General features: G+C 43.6%; 1 protein-coding gene across 4 annotated transcripts in view; it reads left to right on the top strand.

Moving 5' to 3' along the window:
* LOC111874178 (dopamine D2-like receptor) overlaps nt 1-27,553 on the top strand; it is a 476,109-nt gene that overhangs the window by 174,934 nt on the left and 273,622 nt on the right. The window contains exon 1 of one of the 4 annotated variants that reach the window (XM_033755366.1): nt 23,106-23,128. The exons of the other annotated variants lie outside the window; for them this stretch is intronic. The gene's annotated coding sequence lies outside the window, so the exon portion shown is untranslated. Of the gene's footprint in view, nt 1-23,105; nt 23,129-27,553 lie in introns of those variants that run through there. 4 annotated transcript variants of the gene reach the window in all.

The following is a 27,553-nucleotide window of genomic DNA, read 5'->3' as shown; positions in this document are numbered from 1 at the left end:
CTCTTGTTTGGGAAATGGCCAAAATATGATGGCCGTTTATGCCCCTCCGCCCCCAAAGCTGCTTCTGTTGTATTATTAAATTAAATTAAACTATGGGATTTTAGGATACTTTATGGTGTTTCAATGATTCTGCCTGAAACATGTACGGAGTGATGCGTACGAGGAAAATATGCAACACGCGACTCGCCGGAAGCAGAGAGCGTGGCGCATGTGCCGCACTCACGGATAAGCAATAAGTCAGCGGCAATTCACGTCTTATGGCACCTTACGGATTAACCCATTAAAGACTGAATTCTTCTAAATACTCGTTATATATACAAATTAAGTTCGTACCTCACAGGAAACATTACGTCACCACTACACAGCCCAACCGGCTAATGCTGTTTAGGGAAACAGTCGCTGTTTATTGTGAGAGAAGAGAAGAGAAGATAAGAGAAGAGAGGATAAGATAGGAGAAGAGAGGTGAAGAGAAGATTCCCAGGCAGTGCCCGATCGTCCTTCTGGTAGAGATTTTTCTGAGAAAGAGTGAAGCTTCAGGAACCGAAAATGTATAAAGTCTGAAAGAAAAAAGATGAGCCGGGGTTTTACTGCGCATGATCAGAATTAGTCTTTTATATCACACTGGAAGGGCTGCATTCGGGTGAAGTTTTGATCTAGCATCAAGAGGGCTACATTAGAGATAAATTTGATGTTACCATTGGGAGGACAAACAATCGATTGTTTTCTTGCATTTCCGACTTCGAGCCATACTTGTCTATAAAAAGCCCACTGCAATAAGGCACTGAATGGGCAAAGAAGCCTGAAGATAGCTTTTATACTGAAAAGAACGCCATGAGGAATTTTCTATATTACTCGTACGTTATGGGGCAGGCTTTCACTTTTTCGGTCTCATTAAATTATTCGGTTCAGGCTCTCAGCAGTATCCTGTGGGATGTCACGCCGTGCAACACTTTTCACTGAAGATGGAGTCATGATGTTCCTGCGAAACGTCGATCAACTTCACGGCGTTACGTGGCGGAAGATGGTACTTTCCACAGCCACCGCTGTGAGAGCCGCAAATCCAACGCGCTGTAGAGTAAATTAGTTGGTCATTGTGGCTAATAAATGTTCCCCTAACACTGGACAGATGGCATCACGATCTTGACAGGTACATGTAAACATACCGGCGTCAAGTGTATCATTAAACGTGATCAGATTTAACAAGTGTGTCTCTAACACATACGGCGCCGTCAGCAAATATTCTCATTATATGAATGGTGCAGCGCACGGCATATTGAACCTTATTGCACTCTCTGCCTGGAGCCGTGATGCAGTAATTGCAGTGCGACGTTCCATGGATCGTGTGTCAGGGACGTTATTGCCCTGTATGGCTGCAGCAGTTTCCGGTTAAACTGCAGTTTAATGGGCAGATAAATATAATGCATTTGAATGCACAAATATAATGCGTTTGTATGCACGTGTATAAGATATTGTTCTCGTTTTCTACCCCTCTTGTTCTACATCCTCCCTCCTCCTATTCCTCCCCTTCTTATTCTTCCTCTTCCTGTTCTCCGCTCCTCCTGTTCCTCTTCCCTCTCCTCCTGTTCATCCTCCCCTCCTCCTATTCCTCCTCACTCTCCTCCTGTTCCCCTTCCCCTTCTCACTACACATGACAATGGATAGGGCTTAATGGTGTGGACAAGATTCATCTGGCTCCGGATGGGGTCCAACATCGGGCTCTTGTGAACGCGGTAATGAACTTTCCGGTCCCAAAATTGGCGGATAATTTATTAACTTTTTTTTTTAATACTAGTGGGGTGGGACTAAGTCCCTTGTATTGCGGCCACTTCTGGCCTATTGTACCAGCCCCAGATGATAGGTGAGGGTGATTGTGGAGCAGTTGGTGGCATGAAGATAGGCAGGGGAAACCGAAGAACTCGGAGAAAACCTGCCCCAGCGCCACTTTGTCCACCACAAATCCCACTTGACCAGACCCGGGATCGAACCCGGGCCGCCGCGGTGGGAAGCCAGCGACTAACCGCGTGAGTATGGCGCGGCCAGTTTATTAACTTAGCCGAGCGTCTGTTAGCTTCCCATGAAGATATTCGATCCGCGAACTTTGTTGGATTGTTTGTAGACGACGGGAACAGTGTAGTTTTGCACCGAGCCGGTCGACTTAGCGGTAACGGTCTGGATTCTTATTGAGGAGGTGGTGGGTTCGGATCTCGGAAGGAACATCATCTGCCCTGACAATTGTGTCGTGGCTTTCCTCCGTCCCTCGAGGCAAATTCCGGGATAATGCCTCTATGGGGCCACTACCACGTAACCTTTCTTTCTGTTTGTACCTTCACACTACTACTGTATTTGTGAAGGGGCACGCGGTAGCGCAGTTGGTTGAGGCACTAAGATACAAGCCGGAAGTTCGCGGGTTCGATTCCCAATGAAGTCATTGCATTTCTAATTGACCTAATATTTCCAGGCACACTGTGGCCCTGGGATCGACGCAGCCTCTAACAGAAATGAGTACCATGAATATTCCTGCGGGTAAAGGGCGGTCGGCGCGTAAGGCTGACAACCTTACCGCCATCTGTGAGGTGATTGTCTAGAAGATGTGGGAGCCTCGATGTCTAAATCTTGTGGGTCTTCACGGCCTGTTGCAGGGATAGCTGTTACTATAATTTTGAATACTTTCTATTAGACCTCTATCATTTTGGGTGGAGGGGAGGTTGAAGACGCTTTGACATTGAGGCTCTATAGCATCGTACGGTAGGATGAGGTACGTAAGTAAAGCTTTACTTAATACGATGATTGATGACCTGTAAATGATTTCGATGGTGGCGTTTTCTATTTGAGACATCATCCAGTCGTTTGCTTGAAGAGACTGATGAAGATCACGTAAAATATCGTCACTTTAATCGGTGTCTCGACCGAGATACGAACCGATCACCTTTCGAATACAAGTCTGGAGTGAACCTGCTTGATACTTCTTGAGTGATGACAGCAAATGTGTTGTCCATCTGAAAGAATTATGCAGATCGCCGTTCTGTGCCCCGGGATTCACTAGACCCTATGGGCCCTTGGTTTCTTGTACGTAACTTTCCGACTTGAATTTCAAATGAGGCTCGACAAGATATATACACGTAGAAAGGAAATTTTCTGCTTAGACAATTCTGAAGGAAGCGAGACCAAAAGAACCCGAACTTGAGGAAAGAGGGAATAAAAATGTTTTGATCCTTGAATATTACGGTTTTGGAAGTAAAACGGCAAATTTGTTGCGACCGGAAAAGTTCCTTTCTTTATCCGACTGTTTGCTTTCAAAGTTTCGAATAATTTTGAATAACGAGCAGAGTTCTTGCTGTCTTTTGGAACTGCAAGTGTCTTTTGTATGCTCATTCAAGTGGCAATATTTACAATTTTTTTTAAACTGAAATAGGAATTATGTATTCAGAAAATTTCCATTGTAATATTTCCCTTTTGATATGCTTTAGAATTCTTCGCATTGTTAGTATGGGTAATGTACACGCAACAAAGGATAGCCCGAGCCACTGCAGTGCAGCGCTTCCTGCATGCGCCACGTTTCACCTCGGAAGTATATTTATGTTTTTCTTCAATCTCAGAATAAAAACATCTAAAAGATTTGTTGATTTAAGGTCCTTACAGTGGTGACTGTGAAGTATACTATCATATTATGTGACGCCGTGTATTCTGGTAGATATAGCTTTGCGTATGTTTTACATTTCAGTTTCAGTTGAGACCATGACCGATGTTGGTGTAATATTTTTGACTTAGGGTGTTCACGGGAATCAGCTCCTGTGATTTTGGCATCAAATCGCGGGGGAACCCTGCCCCATACCGAGATTGCCTGTTACAGGCTTGTGTTGGTTATCCCTTACCCACTGCCAAGTGGCAGCTCGCGTCTTGAACGGTCGTAAGTAAGGCCTGACTGACCGAAGTCAAGCTCCAGTTTCTTTTATTTCCTACTCAAGGGTTCTCCGTGTCCATTTCCTGTTGCATTTTTATTAAGCTTTTAAGCACTGAGAGAGAGATAGACAGTATAGCAGAATAGCCTTTGAAAATAAAAAGTCATGGGAGACACACTTTATTACTTGGGGAGGAGAAAAGAAAGAGAGTCTTTTTGACAGAAACTTCCTGGGCTACGCCCATTCTTCTGATAGGGCAGTGTGAAAGTGAAGACGTTAGGTTGGTTAGAAGCAGTGGCTTGAGACAGGGGCCGCGGGATTTTGGTTTTCGAAATCAGCGTCTACTTGTAATTTTGAAAAATAGTTTTGTCGGCTTTAACAGCGTCGTATAAGTAAAAAAGTAAAGCTATCCCTGTACCAGACCGTGAAGGCCCATAGGGTTCTGAGACGTTAAGGGTCCCACTTTATCTAGACAGTCGGCTCAAAGATGGCGGTAAGGTTGTCAGCCTTACGAGGCGACTGCGCTTTACTCCCCAGGAAAATTATTTTAATTAATTCTTGGTACTCATTTCTGTTAGCGGCTGTGTCGACCCCAGAGCCATAGTGCGGCTGGAAGGATTAGGTCAATTGAAAAAAATCCAATGACCTTATCAGGAGTTGAACCTGCGACCTTCCGGCTTTTAGCATAATGCCTCAACCAGCTGCGCTACCGCGTCCCTCCAACAACGTCCTATACCAGATTAATCCGTTGGGGTTTGCTTTAACGACCAAATTTCTTATAAATGATATATAAATCCGGTCCGTACCTCACAGGAAACACATTACGTCTTCGTTACAGAGCCCAACCGGTTAATGCTGTTTAGGGAAACAGTTTCTGTTTATTGTGAGAACCACACGGAACACACAGATACACTGTGTGGGCAGAATGCAGAGTTTTAGTATGTTAAAGCAGGTGGTATTTATAGTTACCACTGTGCTGTAAGATGTTAAGCCTGTAATTCATCTAGATAATATTTAAAAATCCATTTCCTACCTGAACGAGACATGCTTTTCGCCGACTGACCTGTATCTTTAGTTCGTAGGATGTTCCCTCACACAACACTTTCACGTCACCAGATTTTGTCTTGTTACCTGAGACTTTCCATTAAAGCCCTCATTTTCCAATATGAACTTCATTAATTAGTAATTACACGAATTTTACAAAGAGCGACTTCTCTAACATTGGGGCTTCTGTATAACCAACGTAATAATATTTATTCCATTTTAATTACCTCTGTATTTATAGGCTTAAACTTTAATTGGGTCTCCTGTCGCTGGCGGGTCTCGGGTGTCGGAGGGAAGCTATGAAGTTGCAGAATAAGCCGCCGGATCTCGCATGGAGTGGTACTCGGGGGACGGGGAGCAACCCCTCGGAGTACATTGTTCCACGATATAGGGCATGCTACATTTCTCTCTGCTTGAAGGTCATTAGGTATAAAAAGTTCTCACTGTGCTTAATTAATTAAACACTATACCATGAAGTCGTGGGGGGAGTGGAGGTATAGCTCCACCATTCTTTACCTCGGTACTAGACGGAGGTGAATGCAGAGCTTTACGACCCCGCTGCTTCACCCTCAGGGAAAGAGCCCCTATTACCCATTAGTTAGGAGGCTGGTTAGGCCCCAGAGCCCGTCTGGACGCTGTGGAGAAGAGAAAAAGACATCCCTGCAGGGATTCGAACAAGGGCCGTGCAGCCCGTAACTATACCGACTGAGCTATCCACACTCCTTGAAGGTCATTAGGCGTAAGGGAAGAAAGTTTCCTGCTGGGTTAGGCCAGTTAGCCTCAATCTCTAGACGAGCCCATTATGTGTAACGTCGCGTAAGATTCCTGCGTCCTGCGTTTGAAGTCCTCATGCAGGTCACAATACAGCTTGCCGTTTATCGGTTGTACCAGTTTTTCGGGGGAACATTCGCCTCAGTTTTCATTGTCGAAGAGTAAGTTAAGTAAGAAACCAGGAGAAGGAGGCAGCAAGCTCGAGGTTTCTTGGTTCATTTATTTTTCTGTCCTGGAGATGAACGCGATGTGCTCCTGCTAAACGTCCATCCCTCTCCGAACTACAAGGAGGTACAACCTATGTAATTTTCGTCTCTCATATTAAGGGAAACACACAGACTGAGGGTGCTGAGGGGGTTGTCTTGACCCCGAGAGGGATGATATAATAGGAGGAGTTGCGAAGTTTGTCCTAACAACTCCTCACTGCATAAGATAAGCTTGATACGAAAGACCACACCTGGACGGATTCTTTGGATAAACGACCTAAGCGAAAGAAAATGGATATGAGATTGGATACTTGGAAAATAGGGGAGAAGAGCAATGCATATAGGTTATAGGTGGAAAAACCAGAAGGAAAGAGACCACTAGGAAGACCAAGACGTAGGTAGGTGGACAATATTAAGATGGATCTTAACGAGATAGGATTGTATGGTACGGACTGGATCGATCTGGCTCAGGATAGGGACCAGTGGAGGGCTCTTGTGAACACGGTAATGAACCTTCGTGTTCCATAAATTTCTGGGAAGTTCTTGAGTAGCTGCGCAACTGGCGGCTTTTCAGGAAGGGCTCAGTTCCATGAGTGAGTGTGGTCAAATTGAGGAGTATGAGCTGGACGGTTCATGTAGCACGCGTGGGAGAAACATATGAAATGATTACAAAATTTGAGTCGGAATACGCGAAGGGAGACGGACACGTGGAAGAGGGAATTTCATTACGATCGATTTTATAGCAACTGAAAGGTTTCGTGCGAGATTTGATGTCCCCATGGCAGTTACTATGAATATCACACAAGAGCGAAGTAGAACGTATTAACTCGTCCAGTAATCAGCAACGGCGGCAACAGGATACATGTCATTAAAGTGTTAATGTACCACAGATATGATGTACAAGTACACTGTGGGAATTGTAATTTAAGCTTCGTGCAAGGGGTAGGACTGGTCAGTCGACCACTGGAAGCCCAAAGTGTAAACTATAATGGACCTAATAAAGCATTTATTCAATCTTTATTGTGTGTGTCCTGCTGTGTGTTACAGTGTGGTTTCCTGTCGCCTCAACACAACATTTTTTTTAAAACAAAACCAATCCAATATGATTGTACCAACGTTGATTTTAGTTTAGTGTCTGGTACGTGTTTCGAGCCATGTTTGGTTCATCAGGCAGTTTCTTAAATACATCTGTTGTTGGTGAAAAAAAGTTGTGGTGACGCATTAATTGAAACTATGAAGTCTGCTGCTCTCTGGAACGTGACGCTGTGTTGTTTGTTACATAGATCTAAGTACAGTTCCGTCGCATTTTATGCGAATTTCAAATTATGCGATATAATATATATTAATGAAGTCTTACTTTAAGAACGATGTTTTGAAATAATACGAATCTTCAACTCCCCCACCCCCAAAGAAAAATAAAAACAACAAGAACCACGTGTTTCGAAACTTGTCTTGAATTATGCGAGTTTTGAGTTAGGCGGGGTCTTGAGGAAGGCATCCTCGCATGAAATGCGAACGCACTGTACAAGTATTTTGAAAGAACCTGCTGCATGCTAAACATTGGCAAAGAACTGCCACACTACACGACGTCACACTCCATAAATATCATGAAGTGAGTGCTCGTGGTACTGCGGCAACTGCAGTATTTGGCCTCTTATACCAGCTCCGGATGATAGATGATTATGATTGTGGAGCAAGCGTTGGAATGCGAATTGGCAGGGGAAACCAAGGTACTCGGAGAAAACCTGCACCAATGCCACTTTGTCCACCACAAATCCCACATGACCTGACCCGGGCTCGAACCCGGACCGCCGCGGTGGGAAGCAGGCGACTAACCGCCCGAGCTATGGCACGGGCAACTGGAGGGGTTAATTTTGTTCCAATATTTTGCCTTCGTATAATCTGTTAATATATTTCTTCTTTATGTTTAATAGGGAGCCGGGATAGCTCAGTCGGTATAGCGACTGGCTACTGGCTGGACGACCGAGGGGTCGGAGTTCGATTTCCTGTGGGGGGGTAAAAATTTTCTCTTCTTCACGTCGTCCAGACCGGCTCTGAAGTCCGCTCATCTTTATCCGATGGGTACAAGGGGCTCTTTCCCGGTGGGGTAAAGTGGCCTGGGCGTGAAGCTCACCACTCACATCCAGTTAGTGCCGAGGTCAAGAAAACGTGGATATATATATCCACTCCCCCATACGCCTTCGTGGCGTAGTGCTTGATTTGTTAAGCACAGCGACAAATTTACCTTACCTTTATGTTTAATAATATTTATAATTTATTTCTTTTATCATTCGCATTTTTTATTCTGTATAAGTATTTATATACACACGCTGCATGACCTTGCTTATCCTGTGTTCGAGTCTGTGGTGCGCCTGGCAATAAACCTGTTCCTTGTCATTCATCATTCGCTAATGACGTCACTGGTCTCTGTTCGATAAAGTCGGTGACACCGACCGTCACATGACGGCTTAAATTCTAATTAAACTCACCCAGATTGATGGATTGTTAAATATGTCGGGCCCATCGAATAGTGCAAAGGGCACTTGTAAAGATAGATCTGTTTTAATCACATTTATTAAAGCACAGCGGTAAATAGTACGCACCACGTGCTTTAGCATTAAAAAGCTTTGCACTTTTCCCACAGAGAATTTATATGTTTCTTGAGATTCTCACAATAAACGGAGGTTATTTCCCTAAACATCATTAACCGTTTGGGCCTTGTAGTTCATGCGCATGTTCTGTGAGGTAGCAACTGAGTTCTTAAGGGAAATTTAGAAGAAATTCGTGCCTCTTAAAATGAACACAATATGTGTATTTAGGCCTATTATCACACTTGAAAGGGGGGCACGCGGTAGCGTAGTTGGTTGAGGCTACAAGCCGGAAGGTCGCGGGTTCGATTCCCGATGAGGTGGATATCTTCAATTGACCTAATACTTCCAGCCGCACTGTGGCCCTGGGGTCGACTCAGCCTCTAACAGCAATGAGTACTAGGAATCTTCCTGGGAGTAAAGAGCTACCGGCGCGTAAGGCTGACAACCTCACCGCCATCTGTGAGCCGATAGTCTAGAAAATGTTAGAGTCTCGACAACTCACAACCCGACGGGACTCCACGGCCTGTGACAGGGATAGCTATACCTTACCTTATCACACATATCAGCTGGCAAGAACAGGACCTGAACCAGCTTGCGGCATCTCAGTAGGAGAGTACTGCTGGGAATGAAACCACAGGTCAGCTGGCAAGAACAGGATCTGAACAACCGTTCATAGGACCTGAAGCAGCTTGCGGCATCTCAATTAGAGTTGCCAAAAAAGCGATCAGGGACTGGACTAACAGAAATCACAAAAAATCACTGGGAATCCATAATTGGACTCAAACAGGCAAAGGGATTTATATCAGGGCCCTCTGCCAGAAGACCGAAGGACCTGTTGAAATTAAACAGAAATCAGTTAAGATGGGTGGTAGGATTACTTAGAGGCACTGCCACCAAAGAGGACACCTTTTCAAACTTGGACTGACAGGTGACCCAACCTGTGAGAGGTGCTTACAAGAAGACGAATCAGCCACACACATCCTGTGTGATTGTGAGGCTACAGCTTACTTAAGATTTTGCCACCTGGGTCAGTTCTTCATGGAACCAAGTGACTTTTATGACGCCCCCGTAAACAAGTCCTACATTTCATTCGAAGTGTAGGATTAATAAAGGGTTAATCCAACGGGGAAGCACAATAGATCGCAGTGCAAGGGCCGGATTTTATGGCCCACCTCTTACACACATACATACTGGCATACATGTCTCATCACAAGCACAGCTACTGCTCTCTGCATTCCAAGCCATTCAACTGCTCTGAAGATGGAGGCGATATGTTCTTACGAAACGTCGGCCAAAACGAAGAATACACGGCGCCTAAACCCAGAAGACGACTTTCTTCAAATCTACTAAATATTTATACATCACAGAAAATACCTCTTCCAACGGCTCCTCCATTGTTGTATGGGCACGTTACTTATCGATGGCTCTGGTAATGTTGTTTGCTTACGAAGCTGTTGCCTAGCAACATGCGTGCTTGCAGAGCATTCTCTAGGAGCGGCTGCTTGTGATGGCTTCACAGTTCTTCTCTGAGGTAATATGCCACAATATTTAAGGCGGAGAAAGATGTTTCAAATGGAAGTTGGAGGGAAGAACAAAACGCACGTTGTTCAGTGTACATTTTGCTGAAGTCTGCAGTTTACGACGTAGTTACAAGTGAACGAAAGGGCCAGAAGCGGTCCGCTACCCTCAGGTTTTGGATTCCTGCAGAGGCTCAGTGCCGACTTCATAATCGCTTGAGAAATATAAACCATGCTGGCATTTCTTTTAAAATTGTAATAATTTCAACGTCGTTATTTTTAATTGGGAATTAAAATTAATTTTAAGATTCACTCTCTTAAAGAGGGAGACGAGAATCTTGCCGCAACTGTCATTTTGCGTTCCAATTGAGCAACTTTTTAATTTTCGGAGAAAACTCAGTAATTACTTTCCAGAACTTGAAACTTGTGGCTGTGCAAATCTCTGAGGTGTGATACAAGTTGGGGAGAAACGTTTGTTTCTTTACTAAGTCTTAATTGCTTTGCTCGTCAGTCATACACGTCCAGAATGACAAGAGCTCACAAGACCGCCGTACCTACATTTATATTTTCTCAGCAGCCACGTGATAAATTACGAGATGACGAATGTTATGTGTAGAAAACAGGGTGTTTCATAAATTTATTATCCACTCTGATGTATAATGCCGTGTTAACAGGTGTACACACTCAGACTGCATAGCGATCTCATAACCTACTTTATTCCCTGAAAAGAAAGTTTGTTCTTTGTTCTTTGGGGGGAGTTACTTAACAGCATCCGGTCACTGTAGCCTAGCGATCTAAGGCATGTACTGTCTTCGCTCGCTCGGAAGCCGGGATCGTGGGTTCGAATCCCACACAAGGCATGGATGTTTGGTATGTGTATGTGTTTATTCTCTATTTGTGTTGTACTGTGTTTAAGAAGAGGCCTTGCGATGGGCTGATCACTCGTCCAAGGAGTCCTACCGTCTGTAAAATGATCATGAAACTGACAAATCAGCCTTATGCTCCAAAGTGGGAGCGAGAGGAGAAAAGAAAATTTAACAGCCAGTTCAAGTAATTATGTACCTCACAGAAACATTATGTATCCATTATGTACCTCACAGAAACTTTATGTATCCATTTGTAAGTCCAACAGATTAACACTGTTTAGCGAAATAGTCGAAGTTTATTGTGAGAATTATATAAAATACTGTGGGAGTGGGGGGATGCAGAGTTTATAATTAAAACAGGTGGTGCTTGTAGTAACCACTGAGCTTTGAAGGATGAATGATTAGGTAACCAGTTTTGTGGCGATGCAATTATTATGTAAACTCGAAAGTACAGCAGGGTAGGGCTTGTGAACAGTGTTTAGTTGCCAGATATTGCTGCAATTATATTAGTTACTTGAGTTAATGAGGCGTGATAGTAATTGCGCTCTCATCATTAATATACACGTGACAGCTTTAATTTACATTTCCATGAAAATAATGGGATTCAAGGGTCTGTAGGTCCGTTCAATTTCAAGCGTGTTCAGAAAAAGTAAACCTGCACTAACTGTATTGCGTCTGGAATTGCATATGTCGCGTTGATAATACTCGTATGTGCGAGGGGGGGGGGTTCTAACGAGCTAGACTCTCTGTCTCTCTGTCTCTTTCCTGTTGTTCCCACATTGGAACATAGGGCATCCGTGAAACGCTTTGTTTCACTCCATCTTCTTAATCCTAGGACAGTCGGCAGGGCTCCTTGGAAGGTGGATCATCGCTTTTCAAGGCCGCTACCTATTATTATTATTATTATTATTATTATTGGAGGGGGTGGGTTTCCCCATTCACCGTGACCAGTTTGATATATTGTACGTCCCCCTGTGATATTCTACCAGTCTCTATACCCTACCGGTACTGGTGCGTGCCATCAGTCCCGACTCAGCCAGCGAGTTCGGCCTCTACTGGCTCAGCGGTATCTAGATGCTTCCCCCATCTACCAGAGGCGTTAGAGATTATTGTTGGGCGGGAAATGTCCTTACAAATTTGGCTCAGAAGTCTCCTTGAGACATGAGGTTCTTTTACGTGTCGTAAAGCTACGACAGGGGACCCACGGCTTAAAGTCCCTCCCGGAGGACTTGTTCCCTGAATTTTTCCGCCCTTAAAAATTCCACGACCTCCGCCGGGTTTTTGAACCCGCGTACCTTGAGTCATGACTACGGAGGCCGCTAAGGCCGCTACCTAACAAACACAATAAACGCACACAGACATCCATGCCTTGAGTGGGATTCGAATGCACAATCCCAGCGTTCGAGCGGGCGAAGACAGTTCATGCCTCAGCCCGCACGGCCGGCTCCTGTGATCAGCACCATGCTACACTATGTAGAGTATATCGTGTCGGACAGGAGACGAGTAATGAACTGTAAAAACATTGTGTCCTAATCGAGGTATTTATCCTGGTAGTTGCCTGAAGGGACAAGAAACCCACAAAAATCTCAGTCTGAACGGTGGGTGTCACAGCCAACATTCGAACCAGGAACCTTCTGAATACGTATTTAGAGCGTTACCGCTGTATCAGTCAGCTAGGTGGTGCAACAAAATAAGTGGGAATATACAAATATTATGTTTCTGGACATTGTCCATCGTCCTGTTTTTATCTAAAGCACCTCCCTGTTTACGTTACGAAAACTGGATTATGTCTCCGGAGACAGGGACCAGCTCTATCGATTGGGCCTAACTCAGTAGGTTTTTACCTGAAGACGGATTCTCGCTTAATCCGGATGACTTCTTCCACCCCAATTACTTCGGATTAGCGATGGTTTACTGTAGTTAGATTTGAGGTTATCACCGTGGTGGACATAAAGAGTAAGGTCACTGTTATACTGCGTAGATGGAAAATTCCCTGATGCTTCGAAGGAACACATCGTCTGCATCTTCAGAGTTGAAGCCTAAGCCAGGAAAGAAGGTAGTAAGAAAACTTCTTAGTTTACTCTTCAACCCTGAAGATGGAGGCGATATATTTATTTGAAACGATGATCTTTCTCCTAATCGCATATGTTGCAACACAGAAGAATATTTATTTTTTCCGGTTTTTCTATCGTAATACCATTACGAGTAGATGCTATATGGTCTGGCTGTTGGCAGTGTCCTGAAATAACCCGCAACAAAGAAAGAAACAAACAAAATGAACTTAGAGCACCAAATCTGGGTAATAATTTCGTGTGTGAGGAGTGAAGTTAGTTAATGAAACACATTTATGAACGTGCCCTGTTGGAGGTAAGTGTCGGTAGCAAATTGCACCTGTCAGATCGGTACGCACCACGGGAAACCTCCTGTCGCCAGGTTGGTATGCCTCTCTCCAGTTGAGGCCGCCGCGGGGATTAAGCTGCTCTAATTATACTCGTACATTGGAGCTGGCATGCGTAGGCGATGCGATGCCATGTAACTGCAGTTTGGAACCTCTCTCACTGTCAGACTGTATGCAGCATATCAGTGTCTGACGGAAAGGAAGTACTCAGAGACAGTTTAGTTCACGTCAGAAGTCAGGTTGGCAGAACTGAAAAATACGAACTGTATTGAGGCCTGACGTTCTCGCGACAGTGTTTATAAAGATCTCTCGTCTTTGACGCCGCGTGGATTATTGTATGACGTTATCAGGATTTAACCAGGGGTGGGAAAACATCATATTCGAACGGATTGATTAGGGGTTGTAAATGTTTTGTCTGGCTTTAAAGACGTCAGGGCAGTGTTCTTTCCGGAATATTTACTGAGTGTAAACGTGTAATTTGCCGGTCACGGTAGCCGAGCGGTCTAAGGTATGTACTGTCTTCGCTCGCTTGGAAACCGGAATCGTGGGTTCGAATCCCACTCACGGCATGAATGTTTAATTTGTGTGTGCGTTTTTCTGTGTTTGTGTACAGGTAGAGGCCTTGCGACGAGCTGATCACCCGCCAAAGGAGTCCTACCGAATGTGTAAGATCTAGAAAAACCGAAGTGAACGGAGAAGTTCATGGAGGTAGGCCTAGGCCCACTGGGGCTGTAGTGCCAAGGAAAAAAAAGTGTAATTTGCATAATGAATGTCCATTACTCACAACTTTAATGTTAAAAGAGGATGATATATACTTGTAGTTACAGACAAGTTTTAATAATAAAAATGTCTAATCAAATAAAAATAATACTAAAAGGTGTACTTCTTTTTTATAATAGCTTCCCTGGCCGGGTCTGGCCTGCAAACCGTAGTTTACACACCCTCGATATAGCCTGTATAGCGTCGAATGGTACAGTAATTGATGAATGATAATTTAGAAGGAAACGGCCGTGGCCTGATAGAAGAACTATTCCAGCATTTGCCTGTAGTGACGGAGGAAAATGACAGAAGATATCAGGAGAACCGGATTCCGGCCAAGTTCGAACCCGAGCACCTCCCGAATTCAGGACTAGAGCGTCACCTCTATGACGGCCCGCTTGGTGTGAATAGGGATGTGACGCTGTGTAGTCTGATAGGTACCAACGTTTCGGATGAACCTAGTGCCTCGATCTTCAGGTTGTAACTGTAACTTCCTCCTTGTTTCAGAAGAACCTTTTGCTTTCATGTTCGGGGTAGAAGAGTAACTTACTATTATACGTTTCGTATCCTGCTTCTTCCATCTTAAGGATAGAGGAGTAAAAGGTACGTGCTCATTTACGTTTCGGAGGAAGCTTGTGCACCCTTCCTTAGGGTAGAAGAATTTAATTGAGACAGAGTCCCATGTTAAGAGGCCTTCCTAAGCACAGCTGTGACTTCCCTACATCCCCGTGAAGTCGCGTAATGTAGCTACCATCTGTGTAGACTGTAATGAGACCAGTAGACGCAGTTATCCCTGTCTCAGATATGGTCCTGTGTAGATCAGCATTACAGGGGCCGGAACTGCAGTTCTGCACGCTGTCAAGAGGTGAGGGATGCCTGCCTGCCTTAAGTTGATTGGCTTCTAATTGGCCTGACAGAGCGGGGTTAAATGGCGCGCGTCTCACCTCTCAACAGAACTGTCCGACACTTGATTCGAGCACTGCAGTAATTAGCAAGTACTTCCTGCGTGCTGACGTCAGCACAGACCGTCTCAAAAACTTGTCACAGATTTTGTTGTCATTGATTATATCTTTATCCCTGTTGGCCCCACTTGGAGCATAGGGCATCCGTGAAATGCTTCGTTTCATTTGTTTCTTAATCTTAGACAGTCGGTAGGACTCATTGGACGGGGAACAGCCAGTCGCAAGGCCTCTACCTACACAAACACAGAATAAACGCACATATACGTCCATGCCTCGAGTGGGATTCGAACCCACGATCCTGGTGTTTGAGCGGGCGAAAACATTTCATGCCTTGGACCACGCGGCCACGTGATCAGCTGTCAATGAATAGATTCAGTTCATGTGTTTCAGTATGCCACGTAGGGTTAACAAGGGACACTTTACGGGAATTGTGGGTCCTCCCTGTGGAGAAACCTTACAATCGAGAGGGCTTTCTAGACTTTCATTTGGCCATGAGACAGGCCATCCTAACTGACGTTTCTTCGTGGTTTTCCTCAGTTCTTACAAGTCTAGGATAGTACCAAAATCAGTCTACTTACACTTGCTTCCAAACCCTCACCAACTCGCCATTCAGCAGTTCTGCCATGCCACGGTTTAGAGCCTCCGGTACTGGAAGCATTACAATATAACCCCCTCCCCTATCGGAAGCGTATCCCTCCAGTTGATCCTCCATGATTTCATCATCCTAATAACATTCAGTAAAAACGCCTAATAAAGCACCATGCCATGAAAGCGTACGGGTGAGTGGCGCCACAGTGAGGTGAGTGGTCAGCTTCACGTCCCAGCCGCTTTACCTCCCAGAGAGAAAGAGCCCCCGGTATCCATTGGGTAGGAGGCTGAGTGGGTCCCACATTCGGTCTGGGCGCTGTGGAGAAGAAAAAATCTTACACTACCAGGAAACGAACCTCGGCCTCCCAGCTCGTCGCTATACCGACTACGCCATCCTGACTCCCAGTAATATTTACGAATGTGTACAAATTGGAATAGCAGATTTATCTTCTATAGAGAGAGTACGCCAGATCCGAAATCGGTACAGCAACGGGCTGAGGGTTGGAGGACTGGAGTTCAATTCCCGGCAGATCTTTGGGCCCACCCAGCTTCCTATCCAATTGGTACCGGGTGATGTTTCCCGGGGGTAAGGCAACCAGAGCGTGATGCCGACTTCTCACCTTCGCTACCCCCAACGACGGGCGACTTTGCCTTTACAGGAAATCAACGTTCACTTCAGCGAAGAATGCGAAATCGCGAGCGAATTTTCTCTTTTTTTATTGAAAGTTTAAGAGGAGCGGGAGATCCTGAGATGGACGCAAACAGGAGAGACAGTTCATCCTGGGAGGAGGCAACAGCGCCCGTTTTATGGAGGTTTGAGTCCCAGCTGTAAATGCCGAATGGTGTGGATGTCAGTTTTACTGCCCTCACTCCATGGAGAGTTGATTCAATTTGATTTTGTTACCGAATAACATTTGAAGTGCACGGGGTACATCTGCACTTGCAAATTACTCCGCTGGATGAAGGTTTGCCTTTTTTATGTGGAATCGAATGGCACAGAGCTGATTTATTCGTAGGATATAAAATGCAACTGAAACAGTTTCTTATATAACTTATAAGGCCTTGTTGGCTATGTCTGGACCTCAGAGGCTGCAAGAATTGCCGGCGGTCTACCTGCAATTGTCAGTCCAACTGCCATGAGGCGTCAGCGCTAGGCCCCACGTGAATAACTTGTATGGTTTCCTCCAGTCAGAAGGTGGGACTAATGTGTATTTAGTTGCTTGTGTCATTTTGATGTTTCTATCATGTCACATCAAGTAGGTTAATAGGCCTAAATATGCAAATTAGTTAGTTAGTTATTTAGAGAGGGTGGGTTTCCCCATGCAACGCGACTAGTTTGATCTATTGTGCTTCCCTCTATGATATTCTACCAGTCTCTTTACCCTACCGATAAATGGTGCGTACTATCAGTCCCGCCGAGCAATCGAGTTCGGCCACTTGCTTAGCGGTGTCTACAATGCTTCCCCCATCTATCAGAGGCCTTAGAGACTATTGTTATGCGGGAAACGTCCTGGAATTTGGCTCAGTGATCCCCTTTGGGGATATGAGGTTCTTTTACGTGCCGTAAAGTTACGACACGGGACACAGATTAAAGTCCCTCCCGGAGGACTTGTTCCCTGAATTTTTCCGCCCTTAAAAATTCGACGACCTCCGCCGGGTATTTGAACCCGCGTACCACGAGTCATGAGGTGGGAACGTTACCTCTAGACTACGGAGGCCGCTAAATATGCAGATTATGTCCTCTTTCAATTTGGTTTATTTCTTCATGCGTCTTCTTTTTTCCTTCATCTCCTTTTCCCCATCTTCATTCTTTGTGTTCTTATGCTCGTTGTTCTCTTCGTGGGTGCTCTAAACCTTACCTCCTTATTTAGTCACAAAAATATGTACTGCTTTTTCGTTTGGAGGTTCCACACAGCTGTCATATTATCTCGTTGTGGTGATGTTCACATGTTCATGTTAATATCTGAATTATGTGTTAACCTTAAGCGTAGCATAGCATAGCATAGCATAGCAGTAATTTGTTGCTGGTCCTCGCCAGCACAGTCTCCTGTTTTCGGACCCTCTGGAAACCCACGACTAATGTTTATTTTTGTTCCAAGACCATCTATGTGTTTGGAAATTGGAAGCTTGAATCGTATTATAAAAATGATTCAGTACCTACCTCACAGGAAACACATCACGTCTCCGCTAAAGAGCCCAACCGGTTAATGCTGTTTAGGGAAACAGTCGCTGTTTATTGTGAGAGCCAAACGGAACACATGAATACACTCTATAACCAGAATGGAGAGATGTTTGAAGAGTGTGGTACGTATAGTTATCACTACGACTTAAAGAATTAACCTGCGTGAAACGTTTGGTGTTTGGGCAATAGACCGGTCTTTTTTTATAGTTTTCCGATGTTTTTCTAGATGTTAATTTGTGGGACTAAGACAAAAATAACTCACTCCCTAAGGCACAGTGCAACTATTTTCAGGCTCACTATTTTCATATTTTTATCATGATAAACTGTGATCATTTTCCTAAACAATGTTAACCGGTTGATCTTTCTGTTGGAGATCCAAGCGTGTTTCTGTACGGTCTAATCAGCGCGACATTTGTCGTAATGCATTCCAGATTCTCTTCGTATCGTTCCCGTGGACACGAAACTGGAAACTAGTTGCTGCTTGGTGGCCAGCAGGAAACGGCATTGTGTGAGTCGGTATTGCAGTGTCAACCTTTGCCGAAAAATATAAAATTTCCCTGTGCTTAATTAATTAAACACTATGATATTAAGAATGTGGGGGAGGGGAGGTATAGCTCCACCATTCTTGACCCCGGCATTAGATGGAGCTGAGTGATCATCTTCACGCTCTGGCCGCTTTACAGCCGGTTGAAAGAGCCCCGAATACCCATTGGATAGGAGGCTGGGTGGACCCCAGGGCCGATTTGGACGCTGTGAAGAAGAGAAAAATCTTACCCATTGCATGAATCGAACCCTGCCGACCAGCCCCTGGCCTGTCATTATACATCTAGATATAATAATAATAATAATAATAATAATAATAATAATAATCACTCATGGACCTGAGCCCTTCTTCAGAAACCGCCGGTTTTGCAGCTACTCAAAAACTTCCCAACATTTTATGGAACCCGAATGTTCATTACCCTGTTCACGNGAATGTGGGGGAGGGGAGGTATAGCTCCACCATTCTTGACCCCGGCATTAGATGGAGCTGAGTGATCATCTTCACGCTCTGGCCGCTTTACAGCCGGTTGAAAGAGCCCCGAATACCCATTGGATAGGAGGCTGGGTGGACCCCAGGGCCGATTTGGACGCTGTGAAGAAGAGAAAAATCTTACCCATTGCATGAATCGAACCCTGCCGACCAGCCCCTGGCCTGTCATTATACATCTAGATATAATAATAATAATAATAATAATAATAATAATAATAATCACTCATGGACCTGAGCCCTTCTTCAGAAACCGCCGGTTGTGTAGCTACTCAAAAACTTCCCAACATTTTATGGAACCCGAATGTTCATTACCCTGTTCACGAGAGCCCTCCACTGGTCCCTATCCTGTGCCAGACCAATCCAATCCATACCATCCCATCCTATCTAAGATCAAATTTAATATTCACCCACATATGTTTTAGTCTTCCTAGATGTCTCCTTCCTTCCTGCTATCCCAGCATTCCCTGCATTCCTCCTCGATCCCATCCGTGCTACATGCCCTACCCATCTCATCCTCCTTGACTTGATCATTCAAATTATACTTGGAGAAGAGTACAAGTTATGGAGCTCCACATTATGCAGTTTTCTTCAACCTCCTGTCACTTCATCTCTCTTCGGTCCAAATATTCTCCTCAACACCCTGTTCTCAAATGATAATAATAGTGAAGAAAGCAGTCTTCTGGGATTTGGCACCGTATATATGTGGTGTTAACCGACGTTTCGGTGGAACATATCACCTCCACTTTCAGATTAGAAGGAAAATATAAGAAATCCGTAGGCGAAGAGACCGTTAGAACCGGTACAAGCAGACTGCTTCTGTCCCAGTTCCTCTCTCCTCCAACTCCACTGATTTCACATGTAGACTTGCCCTTCCCCCTTTCCTTCACTGCTCTCACATAGCTGTGTATATTTCCAACACCAGTCTGCTTGTACCGGTTCTCACGGTCTCTTCGCCTGCGGATTTCTTATATTTTCTTTCTACCCTGAAGATGGAGGCGATACGTTCCTCCGAAACGTCGGTTAACACCACATATACACGGTGCCAAATCCCAAAAGTCTGCTTTCTTCATAGTCACCGCCGTGAAAACCTCAAATCTTAGATAATAATAATGTTTGTGCTCTCTCGTAGCCCGTAAATTCAACGAAATCGTGATTTTCGCAAAGTGTTCTTCAAGCACTGCGATGTGGAAGCCGTAGGCGGAAACGGGGACATTCAAATTTTCAACTTAGTTGGTAACGTTTAATTATAAAGGTAAGCGACTATTTCGAGTGTCATTTTTCGACCAGTTTTCGTACAGCCAGTTTGTGGTAACGGATTTTATTACGGTTTTCAGTGAGACGTGCTCTAAATTCATTAGAGCAGTTTGCCCGCTTAATTGGAATATCCACACTTTGAATCTGGATTGGCTTTGTCACTAACAAGTGCAACTCTATTAGAGCCGCTGTATTTGCAGTGAAGTTGCGTTGAATAATTATTCCTTGCTTTATTTAACAATTTGCTGGAACATACAAACGCCCCGTAACATTTATATACATGTACACCGGCACACAACACCCTCATTCATCAAGTGGCATTCTCGTATTCACAAGAGCAGAGCACACCACTGCCCAAATCTGGGACCGGATGAATCTGCTTTTCACCCTCATACTTTGATCTTTAGGGTCAATATTGATATTATCCTTCCGTCTACGTTCGCATATTTCGTGAAACAGATGACTTTTTGAGGAACGAATAGTTAGCTCAACTGCTCAAATGTACCCACTTTTTATAGAGCTCAGACGTTCATTACCGTCTTCACAAAAGCCGACTAGGGGATCCTATCCTGAGCCAGATTAATGCAGTCTTTCCTCTCACACCAAATTTCTTTGATATCAGTTATAATATTATCCTGCCATTAACGCCTAACTATTTTTTTATATTTGTATAAAATTCATAGTTGAACAATATACACCGTCATGAACGGTTTGTTTCATTAATAATGTAATTAACTCCTAATCATTTTCAATTCATTAGCAGTTTGTCATGCTAGCATTCTCAAAATGTGGCCCTCGTGTCGGATCCGGCCCGCAGAGTTGTTGCGAAAATTTGCCTGTAATGTTACATTTAATTTGGGATCTTTATAAGGGTTTTCAAGCAGTGTGGCGACGTATTCCAACAGGATCTCAAAATGATGTTTATAGCAGTAAACATTTATAATGCGAGTTAAAGAGTATTTAGTCGGTTTATGTGTGGTACCCTCCCGTAATCCCACCCTTTAGCTATAAACTTTGCCCACCCCTGGTCTAGATATTGAGAGCGTCGTGAAATATGCCGCGAAGAAATCTACGTTCATGATCGAAGAGTAAACAGCACCCTGAAAACTGCAGTGGTAACAAGTGCGCCACACAGATATATCCTCAGAATATTACAGTCCTCCCTCACTTACTTCATTTCTGTAAGGTTACATTTTAATATTATCTTTGCACCTACCTGCCCGAAAACCTTGTTTTGCGTAGAGGCGAGACTGCGGGCTGGACGGCCGAGAAATCGAAACTCGATTCCTCAGGGGCTAAAGAAGCCGAAGCGTGAAGCTGACCACTCACCTCCGTGGAGTGCCAAGGCACCTCCACTCATGGCGTGATGAGTAATTAATTAAGCAGAGGAACAACTTCACCTTGTCCTTGCCTACTTTTCGCAATTTGCGCTATTCAGTCTTTACCGATCACTGCCAGATACGAACCAGCGTCTAACTAATTGGAACAGAGGGTCTGTAATTTGCAGTTGTCCAGTGCTTTTTAAACAAGGTTTATTAATAGTCCCTGTCCCCTACGTTATGTGTGGTCTGTAATGACATTGATTGGGCCACATGGACTGGGGACGAGACTAATCCAGCAACACGTGAGAGGTATAGAGAGACAGCTGCGTGCAGGAGTGGCACTTCTGCTGACACGGCCTTTTTATCTTTGTGAGTTATTTAAAGATTGTTTCAGCAGATGGGCTGAATGCGTAGAACTGTAGGATATTATAAGAATTAGAAAGAATTTGGAAGGAATATTATCCGGTAATTAGCCTCGAGGAACTGAGGACAACAATGAAACACCTCATTCAGGACACCCGGTGTCCCAATCGAGATTCGAACCGAGTACCTCCAGAATAAGAGTGTTACTACTACGATAACCATCTTCGTATACCATCTGTTGACATGTGACTTACCGATAAGGATGTACATATAAATCCTGTTAATGTTTTCAGACCTGACCGCTCTCAACAGAACGCCCAGTGGATTTGGTCGAGTCCACTGAGACAATGATTGTAGGGCGTGTATGGGTTATAGCAGGGCCTTAGTTATACTGCGTCACCTACTCTCCCTCTCACAATTCAAATGCAGCCACTACCCGGCTAATACTTGCCATTTTTATCCTCGCTTCTACTCAGGCGCAACCAGAAGCCAGGTATAAAATCACGGCTTTTAGAGATGTATATCCTAATCCTTTTGGTTATAACATCGTTTAGTCTGGTACGTGTCTACCGACGTTTCGGATTTGTGTAGTCGTGTTACTTCATCTTCTACCACCGAAGATGTGATCATATTTGTTTTGAGGAGGTGTCCGGCTCGAATCTCGCCGGGGTGTCAGGTATCCTAACTAAGAAATTTCTTGTTTTTATTCAATTATCCTATATAAACACCATTATATCATTTTAATTAGGTCACGATTGCTTTCTTCCTAATAATGTATAATCCATTCCTGAATCATCCTATCACTCTGCTCTATATAGCCTAGATACTGACGGCGCCGTAAAGTAACTCCTCTGAGTTATCTGCGTGATTTCAGTTTTAGGCGTATCAGGTGATTCTAAACGCTTGACGGACTATAGGGAGATTAGGCAGTATGAAAGTAACGTGATGACGTAGGTACGTAAGAGTTGTAATGCTGGAATTCCAATCAGTTCTGTCACGAAGCAGTGAGCGTCTAAAATGATGTCAAGTCAACGTCATTCATCTTCCCGTCGTCACGAAGCCTCCAGCATTGCAAGATTCAGTCTGCAGTTTGTGTTTCAGGAATTGAATATTTCTTGTGACGTCTCCGTGACGTTCCTTATAGAAATCAAACATCGTGTGTCAGTGTCACGTGTTCAACTCATAAATGGAAACTACGCACGTTCTTGTACTGAGTGTTTGTCAAGCAAGACGTACGTAGAAAAACAATGCAAGTTGATGTACCGGGTGTTTATCACATAAAGAATCAGCGCAAATAGGTGTACCAGGTGTTTGTCAAGTAAAGTATATAACGAAGCAGTGTGTGTTGATGTACTGGGTGTCTGTCACGCAAGGTATATATAAAGAAGTTGCCCAAGTTGATGTACTGGGTGTTTATCAAGCGAGGCGTACGCAGAAAAACAGTGCAAGTTGATGTACCGGGTGTTTATCACGCGAGGTGTACATAAAGAATCAGCGCAAATTCATGTACAGGTTGATTGTCAAGTAAGGTGTATAAAGAAGCAGTGTATATTGATATGCTGGATTTTGTCAAGCGAGGTGTATGTACAAAAAAGTGCAGGCCGAGGTACCCAGTGATAGACCGGGTGTTTGTCAACTAACGTATATATAAAGAACCATTTCATGATGATATACCCGCGGGACTCGGAAACAAAAATGAATGTAATGGCGAGGGCCAGTGGCAATTTTCTTGACCCACCGATGTACCTGGTGCTTGAGAATTAAGATAATATTATAATGGATTTTAAAGGTATAAGATAGGAGGGTTTAGCCTGGATTTATCTAATTCGAGACAGGGACCAGTTTTGGCTCTTGTGACAACGGTAATAAACCTTCGTTACAAGCCAGAAGGCTTGTCACCTCTGTGACAACCTCAAATCCGCCAAAATTGATTAGCATTTCATCGCGATTTGATAGCGGTATTTGCGAAGTGAAGCAAAACTGCTGGATAATTAACGATGACGCATGCTGCTACGTCATGGAGTGATCTCCAATGTCAGGGAGCGACAGGTGGATTAGTTTCAGTGGTACAAATGTGATGTGGAGTCCGTAATTCTAACTGGTTAACGTTGGTGTAGTGGGATAAGCTGATGGTAGCTCGACTTGTATGTATATATGAGAGAAAGAGACAGTAACAGGACTCATACTGAAGCGAATGCGACATGCTCATTATTGCTTTTCTCACAGACTTGTTTAATGCATACTGCATGACGTGCAGATTCTCTTTGCAAGCAACCTTAATACCACTGGAATTCCTGTAACATTTCAGTTTAGTGGAAACCTCAATCCTCTGAGTTTCATAGTTTTCAGTGCATATACGCTTTAACCCTTAAAAACACAGTGGTATATATGTCTGCCACTTGGTTTAGCATTCGCGAATCTGCATTCTGCCCGCACAGTGTATTTCTGTGTTCCGTATGGTTCTCACAATAAACAGCGACTGTTTCACTAAACAACATTAACCGGTTGGGCTCTTTAGCGGAGACGTAATGTGTTTCCTGTGAGGTACGGACTGAATCTTATATACTCGTACGTTAATGAAGAATGGTACATAAGAAATATAATTGCAAGGTTTCGGTTGGGAAAAATCTCTGGTCGTGAACTCGAGGGGTTTGGCGGCAAGATCTAATGATTGGTGGTAAACCGCCAGTCGTAAATTAACTCTGACTATGACTGTGACTCGTGTTTTTAAAAGGTTAAAACATTTTCTTGTTTGATTGCCGTTGTCATCACACTTGAACTTTTTTGTATTAGAAATATTACCGTTAATCAAATAAAACAGTTTTGTCTTTTTTTTTTCCAGGTAAGTGCTGACCGCATACATTTGAAGCTATGTTCACGTTTTCTACTCTACCACAACAGTTTCTGGAGATGAGCCTTGTAAGTACAAAAATTAATTGATAGGGTAATTAATTACCCTACAAAACTATAATATTAAAAATGGTTTTATATAGCTGTGGAAATCGGGTTATTATTTGAAGGGCACGGCAAAAATTGAGAGTTCTTGCGAACGTGGGGCTGAAAAGAATATTTTGACCCAAGTTAGATGAAAAAGCCGGAGGTTGGAGAAAACTGCGTAATGAGGAGCTTCATAGTCTATACTCTTTATCATATCATATGATGATCAGATGACGGAGGAAGAAGTGGACGGGACATGTAGCACGCACGGAAAATATGGGAAAGTGATAGAAAACATTTGTCTGGAAGGTTAAAGAGACAGTATGTAACACCGAGGAGTGAATTGGCCGTTAGTATGTAAAGGAGACATAGTGTGAAGGTTGCTGTCTTCTGGTATTTAATACAGTTTAGTCTAGTAGGTATTTACCGACGTGTTAGAAGAATTTGCAACCTCGCCCTTCAGGCTGGAGGCAGCAGGTTTCTCCGAAACGGCGGTGTGTAGTAAACTACATAATTTCACATCCCACGAGAGATTAGCCCCCATAGTCAGTGCGATGATAACCTCAAATTTCACGAGAAGTAATGTATTTTTTTTTTGGGAGTCAGGAAGTGTTATGTAAATGAAAACGTAAAGAATGCATGGCGCTTTACCTCCAGGCTACGTACTCTTTAATAACGTGATGCTGAAAGCATGTTCATTGCACTAATTTGCATTTGCGTCTCACATTCCCCCCACATGTTCTCTGCCTTTGTTTTGATATACGTTCTCTCTAGTTCGTTTTCTGTTCCCTTCTGAGTTTCTTTTTGTACCCTGTTCTTTTAATTTTAACATATGACATCGGGTTTGAGATTACACCAAACTGTAGGCCTATTCACTGTGGAGATTCAGGCAGTCCCACTTGTTTTAAATACCGTCATGAAACAACAAGAAGGGCTGTGTGTGGTTACGTTACTTTAACACACAAGAGCATTTCTGTTTATTTGAATGCCTTTGTAGCTACATAATACAGTCTATGTCGGTCTATGTAGTCCTTTGCGTTGCACTGTACAAAGTGAGTGTTTTACCCCAGTTCACCTTGCCGCACAGAGACGGTCTGAAGCCCGGAGAGTTGGGTTCAATCCCAAGTGACTTCATTTCAAATTCGTGGTGGAAGAATGATCTTAGTTTCCTATATCAAAAATTTTTTAATAGACACGTTTCCTATCTCAAAAATTTTTTAATAGATACTAACATTTTGAACGAGCTAAATGTGTAACGCTTGAGGGTAAAATAAAAGATTTAGTCAGCAGGTTCCTCCAAAACATTAGCACCAATTTACTGATCCTTTAAAAATGGCAGTTGTTATTATATACACATGCTTTAACGTACTAGAACTCTGCATTCTGCCCACACAAAATGTATCTGTCTGTTGCGTATGGTTCTCACAGCAAACAGCGACTGTTTCCCTAAACAGCATTAGCCGGTTGGGCTCTGTAGCGGAGACGTAATGTGTTTCCTGTGAGGTACGGATTGAATTTGTATATAGTAATTAGAGAAAATTAAACCTGCGACACTGTAATCTCCTTATGACATGTTTACACTTTCTGAATCTTGAGGGATTGGGCTCTAGTGCCTGTTTTTATTCACATTTCTGAAGAAGAATATCCCCATATGTATCACAGCTGAATTCGTATCTGGTTTTACAGAACCAGAAACCATGTATTATCGTGAAAACATTAACCGAAAAATGCTTCATTAAAAAGTATTATAATTGAGGATCCTGTTTCATTAGTTGATCTTCAGATGTTCTTTAAATAAAATCCATCGTGGAAAAGGTTATATATTTAATTCAGTATGACATCTTCGGTTTTAAACCTTTGAGTCAAAGTGGTTACTGAATTTCCAACTTCATATATACCACGATGTCGTAAACTTTAATATTCTATATGCTCCCCAAGCTGATCACATATAACGGGTTGGCCATGCACTTGTATTCGGAAGGTTCTCTTTTCGAATGTCGGCCGGCAAACCGGATATCCTGAGTGAGGTTTTGCTTATATGCAGATCATCAGCCACCCTGTGGTCTGGATGCTGAAAGCGTTGTTATGTAATTAATAAAGAAGCTGGTTAGGGTCGGAAATGGGAAGATTAGTGGAAATGATAGTGGTTGTCCGAGTATGTTGGAGCTGAATGACTGCCGTAAGAATATTGCCAGAAGTGCTTGAACCAGTGGCGTGCCGTGCATGGACGCAAGGGAAGCATTGCTTCCCTAGTTAAGAAACGAAAACAAAAGAAGTCATATATAAATAATTCAGTTTGAATAATAAGGATGTGATTATTGTCATTTAGCGCGTGTTCCTGCTCAAGGCCACATGCCTCCTCCTCCTCCTCCTCCTCCCCTGCCCTGCTTGGTGGGACAGACCAAGTTTCCTTTCGTTAATCTTCGTCATAATTCGTCTAATCCGAAGGGGCCAAGGGAAACAAATTTCGGTTTGCTGGCTAGGACAGCGAAGGAATGTGTTCTTTCGCTCGTTATGTGAAAATTAACCGTGTATGTGTGATTTCAGTCTTGTTGGGTGTTATAGGTAACATTAAGTGTTATTAAAATATTGTAAGTGTATATTTAGATGGCGTAAGATTGTATTTGTGATCGTATTTTGACGCATCAGAAAGAAGCTATCTGTGTTTAAGGGAAACAAGTGTGATATTATGGTACAAGGGCAGGGGCGTGATTAGACTACACGCACAGGCAACAGGTAAAATGAATGCTGGCAGGCAACGCGACTGCGACTGTGCAATCGAAAGTCTTTTAAAATTGGAGTTTAATAACAGGGACTTTTCTGAAAAGAAAATAATTATAGAAAGAGGACGACCGACATGC

The sequence above is a fragment of the Cryptotermes secundus genome, unplaced genomic scaffold (genome assembly GCF_002891405.2).
Source record: "Cryptotermes secundus unplaced genomic scaffold, Csec_1.0 scaffold26, whole genome shotgun sequence".
In the NCBI taxonomy this organism is placed as follows: domain Eukaryota; kingdom Metazoa; phylum Arthropoda; class Insecta; order Blattodea; family Kalotermitidae; genus Cryptotermes; species Cryptotermes secundus.
Note: the sequence above shows the minus strand (reverse complement) of the source record. Positions and strands in the feature narration are given on the sequence as shown.